A 12,152-nucleotide genomic window follows, 5' to 3' on the forward strand; every position below is an offset into this window, starting at 1 on the left:
TGAACTATTTCTCCTCAGAAGTGGATCAATCTTATATAGATTTGGGTGCCCTGGTACTTACAGAGTGTCCCACTTGCTGAGCAGCCTGCATTCGAGAATGTAGCGAGGTGGTTGGGATAGATGACACAGAGACCAGTCGGTTGCTTTTAGAAAACTTTATGCTCCCCAACTCAGCTTAGGAGAACTCCCCAAGAAAAATGCTTCCCTTTTTAAGGACTTTTGCCATCCATCTACATACAATTCTCCAACCGAGCTCTCACACACCTCTCACAGCTCTCCCAGACTTCTCACCCTCCTGGCTGGTGGTTTAATCTCCAGCCCCAGAGAAACCCAGGGAGCAGGAAGAAGCATCTAGCCTTAGGGGGGATCAAAGTCATGGTGTTTCAGTGAGCCAGCCCTTATCTGAGCCCTATCAAGAGTTTTATAGCACTGAATTGTTTTCAGTAAACATTATCTCGCAGCTGCCTGCTCCCAGGCTGATGGAGGGGTGTGTTTCTGGCCAGGGTCTGTGATCCCCACAACAGAGATCCCTCTACCTCTTAATCCTGAGTCCATGGGTTAAATGTGTGTGCCTGGCTTCTATGGCTAGTGGATGACTTTGCTTTCTGAATCCTCAGGTAAACTTTAATAAATCAAATAATATTTCACCACAAAATTTTATTTATATAATGACTGAAGCTACCTTGCAACACCCAAATAAATAGTTAAGTAAATCAAGCATTTCAAGGATAAAACAAAGACTAGGTCTATCTAACCAATTTTAAACTGTATTTAAATACAATCCATCCCTTTTGTGTATTTATAGATTTTTTTCATAATACAGTATAGAAAAATATATTTTTTACATGTGTAAGTGTTGTATATCTTTTCTGTCCAAAGTAATAGCCAGTAGCCACATATGGCTTGAAATATGGCATGTGTGCATGAGGGAATCCATTGTCATTTTATTTATTTAATAATTGCAAATTTTGATGGTTACATTTTGCTATTGGCAACTATATTGAAGATCAAAGAATGTATTCTGTCATAAGCACATGTAGTGGCAAATTTTATTTAAATTAGAATTTTCAGGGTGCTCACAAAATTCCCTTTATTCTAATTACTACTGTTGTTCTTTGTAAAGAATGGGCATACAAGCAAAGCTGGATTATGTCATTGAATTTGCCTAACATTCCTCTAAGATACTTCTTTAATTTTCAAAAAAGTGACTTTTTATAATCAAATCATCAGATTTTACAAAACTTACTGTGTTTGAGACAGAGTCTCCATACATGGCCCTAGTGGGCCTAGAACTCACAAAGACTGACCATGGAACACTGGATTAAAGGCATATGCCACCACATTTCGTTGGCATTATTTTGCTGTTACAATTGACTGTTCCATAATTCTCTAAGGAATAAGTGACCTGATGTGCTAAAGAGAGGAAGAAGGCTTTATGGAGAAAACTGCAAAGGCACTGAAGAAAGCAGATCATAAAACCAAGACAGAGTGACCATATTGAAGTTTCCTCGACAGCAGAGGCAAGGCAGTGGAGGAAAACTCATTGATTAGTACAAGGTTGTCCTTTCTGTATGCAGCTTAAGGTGGAAGGAACCAATTGAAGTTGCTCTTTGGGATAAACTTGTTCTCATCCTCACTGATTTCTTAGATAAAATAAACAAATAACCAACTTGGAAAGTTCGGTGATGAACTTCAATGTGAGTGACAAAGACTGGAGCTCAGTGCTAGGTATATAGGAGGGTTGAGGTCTCAAGTTAAACAGCTTCAAGTGAAAATATTAGATTCATAGTGAAACGGTAACCTTAGAATGTGTTGTCATTTAAAAAAGAAATGTCAACAGCTAGGTAGGGGAACTCATGCCTCATTCCCATACTTATGAGAATGAGGTTAGAGGGTTGTTATATGTTTGGGGCTAATGTGAGTTTCAGGAGAGCCCATTCTCAGACTGAGACACTATCAAGACAGAAGGGGAAAAGGAAGAAATCCGGTGCACAAAATGAGAAAGGGAGAAGGAAAAGGAAGAAAGGGGAACAGGAGAAACACAAAGAAGGGGGAAAGACTGGAATAGGAATGGGAAGAGGAAAGGAAACAAAGAAAGTATGTGTCAGTAATCTGCTTAAACTAGGATTTCCTGAGCCAGGAGCATACTGAATAGCCAAACCATAGCAGCACGTGCCTTGATGCTATCCCAGTAACTTGTTCATTTCAGCAGCCTTTGAGCTTAGGGCGTGATGGAAGTTGACAACATCTGAGGTGTGTTGGCTAATTTTATGTCAACATGGCACAGGACAAAGTAATATGAGAGGAGTGAACCCTGAGAAAATGCCTCCATAAGACTGGGTTGCAGGCAAGATTGCAGAGCATTTTTTTAATTAGTGATTTGTTGTTGAATGTTATTATAAGAAATGTTACTTTTGTTTATGCTCTGGAGCATTTGTTTAATGATGCAAAGATGTGTTTGATTAAATAAAATTCACCTGCTGTCAGGAGGTTGAGTCAGTAACTAGCTGACAGGAAGTGGTAGGGAGGAGCCATGTGGAGAAGGGTTTTTAAGGGGATGCTAGAAGAAGCCCTACTGCTTCTGGAGAGAAGGAGATGAGGTGAGCTATTTGTATTCAGCCTCTCTGAGGAGTGAATTTCCCTTCAACCTTAGAATCTTGTGTTCTTTAGAGAGAGAGAGATTTAGATAAGTTCCCTTAGTAGCTTGGAAAGAGTCTGTGCCTGAGAGAATTCTGTATCCTCAGACTGTGGCTCTTACTGCCTAACTGTGGCTGCAGATTGCTGTGGAGTTTTGGTTGCTGATTTGGACAACCTTGACTTAAAAGGTAACAAATGAAAAAGAGGAGAACAGTGACTGATGTGGAAGAACCCAGGCCATTGTGGTTGGGGTCACCTCTGAGCTGGTGGTCCTGGGTTCCATTAGGGAGGCTGATGGACAGCAGAGTAGAGCTGACAGTGATGGCATAAAGTACCGGTGAGAGTGAGATAGCAGGCCATTCCCCCATTGTAAGCCATGTGTTGGTGAGAGCAAGGGAAAGGTGCCCTACTCCCTTGCTCTGACACTCTATGGTGCATGAGGGAGCTGACTCTCCCCCTTACCAGTTGCAGCACTAAGGAAGGTGGACCTGTACCTCACCTGAGCAGCACAGAAGAGCTGACCTTGGTGGAGGTGTGGGTGAACCAACCCAGAAGCATGGGCATGGGAAAGCTATCCCTCTCACTCATTTTTCCTGTGGCATGGGCTCGGGAAAGATGCCGCCCCATGAACCTCTGAGGCACAGAGGAGAGCTGGCCCAGAGGCAGTATGGGCAAGAGAGAGACTCCTGCTCCCCTGTCCATCAATGCCTGAGGCAGGTGGGAGAGCTGTCCCCGTTATCTGTCATGTGGGTCATGTGGTAGCTTGGGTAGGGGAGAGACCACTGCCCCCTTCATGTAGAAGAGCTGGCCCTGCCCTGTAACATTTAGTCTTTCCCACCAACTGCCCGGGCCCTGCAAAGCAGTTTCAGCCTCCAAATAACACACAAGACACTGTATTAATTATTAAGCGATTGGCCATTTGCTATTGTATCTCATTGACTAGCTCTGATTTAATTATTGATCTATAGTTACTAATACATATTTTTATAAGGTCTTATCTTACCAAGAACCCAGATTTGGGTCTCCTCAGAATCACATGTACCTGCTCCCCTCACTACATTTCCCAGAATCCTCCTAGATTCCTAGTCCCACCTATTTTGCTTCCCTATTGGCCAACAGTGTTTTATTTCTATATACACAGGACTTCCCCATCACTGCCCCTTATCAGCTAAAGCACTCAGGAGAGTGGTCCATATACCTCCACTGGGCAATGCACTAGAGCCAACCCTGAAGCTGTAGATGTGAGAGAAAAAACCCTTGGGAGACTGGCAAGGGGTATACTAGCTAGGGCAATGCTAAAGAGAGGGAGAAAAGAGGAGGGGAGAGGAGGACATGGGAGAGCAGGAAGGCTGAGCCAGGTAAGAATAGAAGAGAAAAAGCTAGGAGATACCATAAAAAAGGGAGCCATTATAAGTTGGAGGAGAGATATGGCACTAGTGAGATCTTCACAGATCTATAAAAATGACACCAACTGGCATTAAGGCTACCTTAAATGCCCTCCCATGATAATCAGAATGATGACTGCCTTATATGCCATCCTAGAACTCTAATCCAGTGGCTGATAGAGGCAGAGGCAGACACACACAGCTGTGAACCAAATTGAACTCCTGGAACCCAGTTGCAAAGAGGAGTGATGACCAAAGGAATCAAGATCAGGCTGGTGAAACCCACAGAGGCAGCTGACCTAAACAAGGGTGAACACATGGACCCCAGACTGATAGCTGAGGGGCCAGCATGGGACTGATCTAGATATCTCTCCCACTGAATATGGGTGACAGAGAGGAGACCTTGACAATCTTTAGGACCTTGGAGAGTAGAGCAGTATTTATTCCCGGAATGCAGAGGGATGCTCTCTCAGCCTGGACACGTGGGGAAGAACCTAGGCCCTTCCCAGGATGATGTAACAGACTCTGAAAATCCCTCTTGGAAGCCCTTGCCCTCCCTGGAGAGCAGAGGGGGGATGGAGTGGGGTAGGGATTTGGGAGTACTGGGGGGTGGGGGAGGAGGAGAGGGAGAGCGAACTGAGCTTGACATGTGTAAAAAGTTAAATAAAAATATGGGAAAAAAAAATAAATGAAGTGGGAGACCGGCAAGGGGTATACTAGCTAGGACAATGCTACAGAACTCATCCTGGTAGCAACCACCCACACCCAGAACCAGGCTTAAGTGTTGGCCCACCCCAACATCTTCTCCATCTGTGATCTGCTGTATCACTGGTTGGGAGCAGGATCCTGTGGACCAAGTGCTACAGAATCTCCATGACACTGGGCAGCAACAGGATCACCAGGAAGACACCCAGGGAGGAGATAGTATGACAATGACCAGGAGCCTCAAAACAAATCAATGATTCTTTGCGATGAATGCCTGCATGTAAAACTGTATGGATAAAGGGACTGCATGCCTCAGTGTGTCACACCAACTTCAATAATGACATGCTTCCCTTCCTTCTTTTACCCTCCTCTTTTATCTTAAAATTTACTCCTTTGTATTTTGGGGGAGAGGGGGTGGATTCTAGATGTTAAGGAGGGGTGGGATCAGGTTGAATAATGTGAAAGGCACAAAAGTAAATTAAAAAGAAAGCTAAAAAGTAAAAAATTAAACTAGATTATGGGGTTATAAAAGTATCTTGTAAAACTTGACAAAAAGCAGAGATTTTTATGTTAAACAGTAACATGAATGGAAAGATAGGGGCTAGCTTTTATTTTAAGAGACAAGGGATGCTGGCTAGTTTTTGTTTTGTTTTCATTTTCCTTTTTTGGTTTTGCTTTTGTTTTTGTTTTATGTCAACTTGACTCAAGCTAAATTCATCTAAGACTAGGAAACCTTAGCTGAGAAATTGTCTCCACAAGATAGGACTGTAGAAAGGCCTGTCAGACATTTTCTTAGTGATTGATGTGGGAGAGTCCAGCTCATTGTGGGTGGGTCCATCTCTTGGCTAGTGGCCTTGTGTGCTATAAGGAAGGAAAATGGACAAGTCATGAAGATAAGCAGTAAGCTAACATTCTAACATTCTTCTGCATCAGCTCCTGACCTCAAATTCTTGCTGTTTGATTTTCTGCCATGACTGATTTCAATGATGAAGTGTGATGATATGAAAGGCTAAGCAAAATAAACCCTTGACTCCTCCCAAAAAGAAGGGAGGCTGAGCAAGCTATGGAGATCAAGCCAATAAAGAGCACCCCTCTATGTCATCTACATAAACTCTTCCCTCCAGATTTCTGTCATTTGAATTCCTATCCAAGCTTCCCTCAGTGATGGACTAAGATATAGAGAAGGGTAAGCCAAATAAACCCTTTCCTTCCAAACTGTTTTGGTCATGGTGTTTATCACATCAATAGTAACCCTAAGTAGCACAAAAATTGATAGCAGGAATTGAGTATTGTGATAGGCCATGTTTTTGGAGGATTATGGAGGGGACTTTTGGGCTTTGAGCTATTGAGTGCTGCAAGCTCAGTAGGTTGTTCTGCAGGATCTTGGAAAATGAAAATGTAGAAACCAATGCAGCATAGGAGGCCTGGTTTCTACAGTTTCAGATGGAATCCTGTTGTGTGGTCAGCTTTAGCTGAATCATCAGCTGTAATTACAAGAGGTCAGGAACACTAATGTAAAACCTTTGTTTTGCTAGGACAATGGGATCTGGACATCTGGGGCTTACATATCAGCTGTGAATAAGAAGAGCCAAGTATCACTGAGATATAACCTTAGGTCAGTGTTTTCTCAGAGACAGCTCATGAAAACTGTGGTCAGAGTGGCCAAGCCTTGTAGCTCATGGTAGCAGGCAAACTTGGTAACATGTGAGAGTCTCCCAGGTGGTACTGGTTTTGAAAACATGAAGATGTCTTGGAAAGTGGGTGAGACTTAGCACTATGAAGTACATGATAAACCATTCCTGAAGGTACAGCCAGAGTAGCAGTGGAAACCCAAGAACTGAAAGAGTGATTAAGAAAAACTGAGGCTTTGCACCCTGAAGGCAACCAGGAGATGCTATTGGTGAAAGGGGAGCTGATTTGTAGTAGAAGACTATTTTTTTGGAGATACCAGTACCCATGGGACAGCTGACCATCATTGTAGCAATGCTGGAGTGGAGATGGCCTCAGTCTACAAGACAGCTCAGTGTGTGCTAAAGAGAAAGGAGTCTGATAAGTGACCTAAGCCCTTTGTGAGTGAGTCCCAGCCATTGGGCATTTATTTATTTATACTTGTTGGAGTGTCGTTCTGCTTCATTCAGATTGTGTGTGGTGTGTCCTGTTCTTTTAAGTTTGTTATGTTTCATGTTTGTGATGGTTTTTAATATGAGATATTGGAGACATGGTAGAATATTATTTTCAGGTGTGTGACTTGTGTTTTTGCGGCATTTGTTTAACTCTGTGAAGCTGTGTTACTGTGCCTGTCTAAAACACCTGGCGGTCCCAATAAACAGCTGAATGGCCAAATAGTGAGACAGGAGCAAGGATAGGCAGAGCTGGCAGGCAGAGTGTATAAATAGAAGGAATAAGGGAGGAAGAGGAGCAGCAAGAGAACAGGGAGAGGAGGGAGTCAGGGACCAGCTGCCCAGCCAGTCAAGGAGTAAGAAGGAAAATAAGATATATAGAAGTAAGAAACATAAAAGCCCAGAGGAAAAGGTCGATGGGTTAATTTAAGATAAGAAAAACTGGCTAGAAACAAGACATTCTAAGGCCAGGCATTCATAAATAATAATAATCCTCCATGTATAATTTACTTGGGAGCTGGGTGGCAAGGCCCCTCAAAAAGTCAAAAGAGCAAAAAAATCATACAACTACAATGTTGTGGTGGCAAATTTTATATAATTTTGATCTAGGCTAGAGGCATATGTGAAGAGGGATCCACTATAGAGAAAATGCCACCTTTAGATTGGGACATAGACAAGCCTGTAGGGTATTTTCTTTAGTGATTGATGAGGGAGGACCCAACCTAATATGGTTGGTGACATCACTGGGCTTGTGGTTCTGGGTTCTACAGGAAGGAATGCTAAGCAAACCCTGAAGAGCAAACAGTAAGCACCATCCCTCCAAATCCCCTGCACCAGCTCCTGCCTCCAGGTTCCTTCCCTGTTTGAGTTTCTGTCTTGACTTCATTCAATGATGGACTATGATGTGGAAGCGTAAGCTACGTAAGCCCAGCCTTCCCCAACTTCCTTTCGGTCACAGCATTTCATGAGAGAAATAGTAGCCCTAACTAGACCACGAGGCTACATGTATGTCATAGGAGACCAATGGTTCCGTGATGATTCTGCCAAGAACTGTTCAGGACCCCACATCCTGGCCATGGAGGAATCCAAGCCCCATGGAAAGGCTAGTGGAGACAGAGACGTCTTCTTAGCTATTCTCTTTTATGTTTCTAAACATGCCACATTGTGCTTGTAACAAATGAGGACAGAAAAAATGACAATAATCCAATATCAGATTCACCTCCGCCTCCGTGGATCTGTATGGTTTGGAATTTAAAGGATGGAATAAAATGTCCCCTCCACATAGAACACAAAGGGTAGCAAGACTAGCTCTAGTTTTGTCATATAAAATAGACTTTATATTAAAAGCAATAGAGATAAAGTCATTATATAATGATAAAAGTGTTAAGTTATCTTGGATAGTAGTTCTAAATGTGTAAAACCCCAACATTGGAAGACTCAAATGTATGTAAATATAATCCTAACACAAGGGATAAATAGATTATAATTCAGTAATATTTGTGGTTTAGACACCCTACTTCCAGCAGTAGACAGATCACCCAGACAGTAAATTAAGAAATAGAAGAAATAATGTTCACCAAAGACTAAATAAACCTGATTTACAAAGCAGTCCACAAAGCTACAGAAGACGCATTTTACCCATCATCACATTGAACTTTCACCAGGATCAAACATAAAATAGGTCACAAAACTTTAATTTTAAAGACTTATTTTATGATTTGTGTGTGAGTGTGAATGCAAGTGCTCACAGACACCTACAACAGCTATTGGATTCACTGGAGCTGGAGTTACAGGAATTTGTTGTGGATATGGCAAAATAACTGTCCCCTAGAAAATCAGCAAGCACAGCTACAAAGACTAATGAAGAAGTTAAGAAAGGGTGACATTTTTCTGACTATTGTTAGAGCTACAATTTAGTAGAACCATTATAGAAAAGAGTATGTGGATTCATCCTAAAAGTCAGAAGAGATGGGGGGACTGGGGGAGAGTTGGTAAAATGTTAGCTACATAAACATGAAGACTTGAGTTTGCATCCTCAGCACCTATTAAAAGCTAGTTATGGTGGCATTCTCTGAAACCCAAGAACTCAGCACTGAGGGAAAACTGAAGAGGGAAATGGGTGGATCCTTAGATATGATCAGCCTATAAATCTAACCAAGTTGATGCATTCTAGGTTCGATCCGAAAGCCTGTGTCAATGTGAAAAACTGACAAAGTTTCTGCCAGTATCTAGCCTCCCCATGTATACTTACAAACATGTGCATACCCAAATACATCCATACAACATACCACATGCATCAAATTTTAAATGGAACTACCACATGAGACAGTACTCCATCACTGGGTATGTATCCAGAAGTAATAAGACAGGTTGTCTGAGTAGTATCTGCATCCCCATGTCCATCACTGAGGTTCTCCATCTTCCACAGAGATTTTAGGCTGCAGGTCCATGAGCAGAAGAAGTAAGTAAGCAGGTTTAGACAGCTTGTGAGTCAAAGGAGACAGCTCTCCTGAGAGACAGTTTAAGTGTTACAACTCCACTTTATTCCAGAAGGAGGGGGCACATAAATGCTGGGGACAGGGCTGAAGAGTCAAGTAACTTGCATTAAATAACACAACTATCATTATGCTCATAGTACAAGTCATAATTACCATATGGGTAGAAGAGGGAGAGCTCTAGCAGGGAACTATGCCAAGGGTCACAGTAGGGATAAATCAGGCATCTGGTCTTGGGAACAGCTGTCAGGTAGGGTCAGGACTCTGGGTCTAGAGACCTTCTCCAAATAAGGCAGGTGGAGAGCAGGAAGTCTCAATGGGGAGGGAGCCCCCCATGTTATGCAGCTTGGAAAGCCAGGCCATGGTACACTGCATCCTCTGACCAGTAAGGCCTCCCAACACATCACAGAATCATTTACTATAAGAAATTCATTCCGTTTGTGTCAATCACTAATGAAAGTTAATGAAAATATTGTACATATATGCAGTAGAATTCTATTTAGTATAAAAGGAAGGAGGTCCTTTTGTTTGCAGTGGCACAGGTAAAACAAGAAAAAATTATCTTAAGTGAACAGAACCAGGTATGGAAAAATGTTACATGATCACACATGTGTAAGCATAACATAAACAATTATATAGTTGTTATCAGAAACTGAGGAAACCAAAGAAGCATAGAAGGATTACATGTGGTTGCTATGTGGTTATTAAGTTACATTTAGATGGGAATAAGAAATTAAGTTTTCTTATTGCACATTTGGGTGACTATGGATAACAATAATTACTGTATATTTTTAAAAGCCAGAAGATATGGTTTTGTAAGCTCCTGCCATAAAATTAAAAAAAATGATAAACATGCTTAATATGACTTAAATACCATGTAATACATGCATCAGAATATAGCATAGTATCTTACACTAATATCTTTATAATGTCAGCTAAAAATAAACATAAACATATCAAAATTACTTTCTAAACTCCATCTATACTTTGCAGTAAAATTCTCTAAGTTTTTAAAAAGATGCCTTTAAAGCCTTAAAAGGGTCTAGATAAAAGTAGAAATACAACTTCTAAACTAACCCTAAAAATCTGTTTAAATGAAATTATAGATCAAGAAGATGTCATTCATAATCAATGTGAATTTTTTACTTAGAAAGGTTTATAAATTTGTATGAATAGATAAAAGGCCAGAGTTAATGAAGTCAATTTGAAAGCAAACAGACCACATAAAAGGCTTGCTCAAACTTGACTGTGGATCTCTGCATGTGTCCATCCTTTACTGGATGAAGACTCTCCAATGACAATTGGGGAGGTCACTAATCTGGCTATAGAAGATGGCCAGTTCAGGCTACCTACTCACTATTAGAATATTAGAAGGGGCCATCATGTAGATTCATGGGAGTTTTCTTTACACCAGGTTTCTACCTGAACCCAAAATGCCCTCCATTAAGACTTCTTTCATTACTTTCCCATTACATCTATATCCTCAACACAATAACCTCATGGCCCAGAGTCTACGCAGAAGATCTCTTCCATTTCTCCTTCCAAGGAAAGTACATACACCCCACCCCACTTTGGTTCCTCCTTGTTTCCTGAACTCTCTGGGACTATAGATTGTAGCATAGTTATCCTTTAGTTTAAAGCTAATATCCACTTATAAATGAGTACATCCCATGCTTGCCTTTCTGAGTCTGGGCAACATCACTCAGGATGATTGTTTTTCTCTAGTTCTATCCATTTGCCTTCAAATTTCATGATGTCATTGTTTTGAACAGCTTGGTAATACTCCATTGTGCAAATGTAATATGTTTTCTTTATCCATTCTTTAGTTGAGGGATATAGGTTTTCAGGGTCTGACTATTATAAACTAAGTTGCTTTGAGCATAGTTGAGCAAGTGTACTTGTGGAATGACTGAGCATGCTTTGGGAATATGCCCAAGACTGCTATAACTGGATCTTTAGGTAGATGGGTTCTTAAATTTCTGAAAAAACCTCCATTTTATTTTCCAAATTTGCTGTAAAAGTTTGCACTTACACTATCAGTGGAAAAGTGTATTCCTTGCTCCATATCCTCTCCAGCATAAGCTGTCATTAGTGTTGCTGATCTTAGCTATTCTGATTAGTGTTAGATGGAATCTCATGGTCATTTTTAATTCCTTATGGCTAAGGACATTGAACAATTAATTGTCTTTTGGACATTTGAGATTCTTCTCTTGAGAATTTTGTTTGGATCTGCACTCCATTTTAAAAATTGAAAAATGTATTGAACAGATAAGCAGACAAATGCTACAAGCATACATGGCACTAAAAAAAAATACTGATGAGTTCATGTTCAACCCACTCTTATTGATGGAAATACACTGTCAAGTAGCCATCCAAGAATGAGCTATCACCTTACATACATTGAATTTTATGGGTAAAGAAGAGGGACAATACAAAATGTGGACAAAGGTATTCATCAAGTAAGAAGTGTAGAGTTACAAGAAGTACAAATTTGGACAACATTCTAGAATAACTTATCGTAAAAACTCCATATGGAATAAGTGTGCCTTTCCTGACAGCCTCACTGTTGACTTTTTACTAAAAGACACAATATTATTCATACATGAAATATTTCATTGAAGATTGTTTTGAGAATCCCAAGAACCAATTGAAACATTGGGTGAAAAATCAGCGCGAGAGTGTGGAAGAGAGAAGAAAACAGAAGGAGGAGGAGGAGGAGGAGGAAGAGGAAGATTAAGAGGAGGAAGGGAAGGAAGAAGATGAGGAGAAGGGAGAAGTAGAAGGGAAGAAAGGAGGAGGCTCTTACCCAA

The 12,152-nt window shown here is 41.0% G+C and overlaps 2 long non-coding RNA genes across 3 annotated transcripts in view; both read left to right on the top strand.

Annotated features, from left to right (window-relative positions):
- Positions 1 to 2,674: 2,674 nt before the first annotated feature.
- On the top strand, positions 2,675 to 6,951 carry LOC121137261. Its single transcript, XR_005874512.1, has 2 exons — positions 2,675 to 2,825; positions 6,263 to 6,951. It is a non-coding gene; the product is annotated as an uncharacterized LOC121137261 (long non-coding RNA).
- A 663-nt stretch (positions 6,952 to 7,614) lies between these two features.
- The window catches only part of LOC110339234, a 57,096-nt gene continuing 52,558 nt past the window's right edge, over positions 7,615 to 12,152 (top strand). For both annotated transcript variants that reach the window (XR_005873545.1, XR_005873546.1), the window contains exon 1: positions 7,615 to 7,651. This is a non-coding gene — a long non-coding RNA (uncharacterized LOC110339234). The remainder of the gene's footprint in view (positions 7,652 to 12,152) is intronic.

Source organism: Mesocricetus auratus, unplaced genomic scaffold (assembly GCF_017639785.1).
Source record: "Mesocricetus auratus isolate SY011 unplaced genomic scaffold, BCM_Maur_2.0 Super-Scaffold_100676, whole genome shotgun sequence".
In the NCBI taxonomy this organism is placed as follows: Eukaryota; Metazoa; Chordata; class Mammalia; order Rodentia; family Cricetidae; genus Mesocricetus; species Mesocricetus auratus.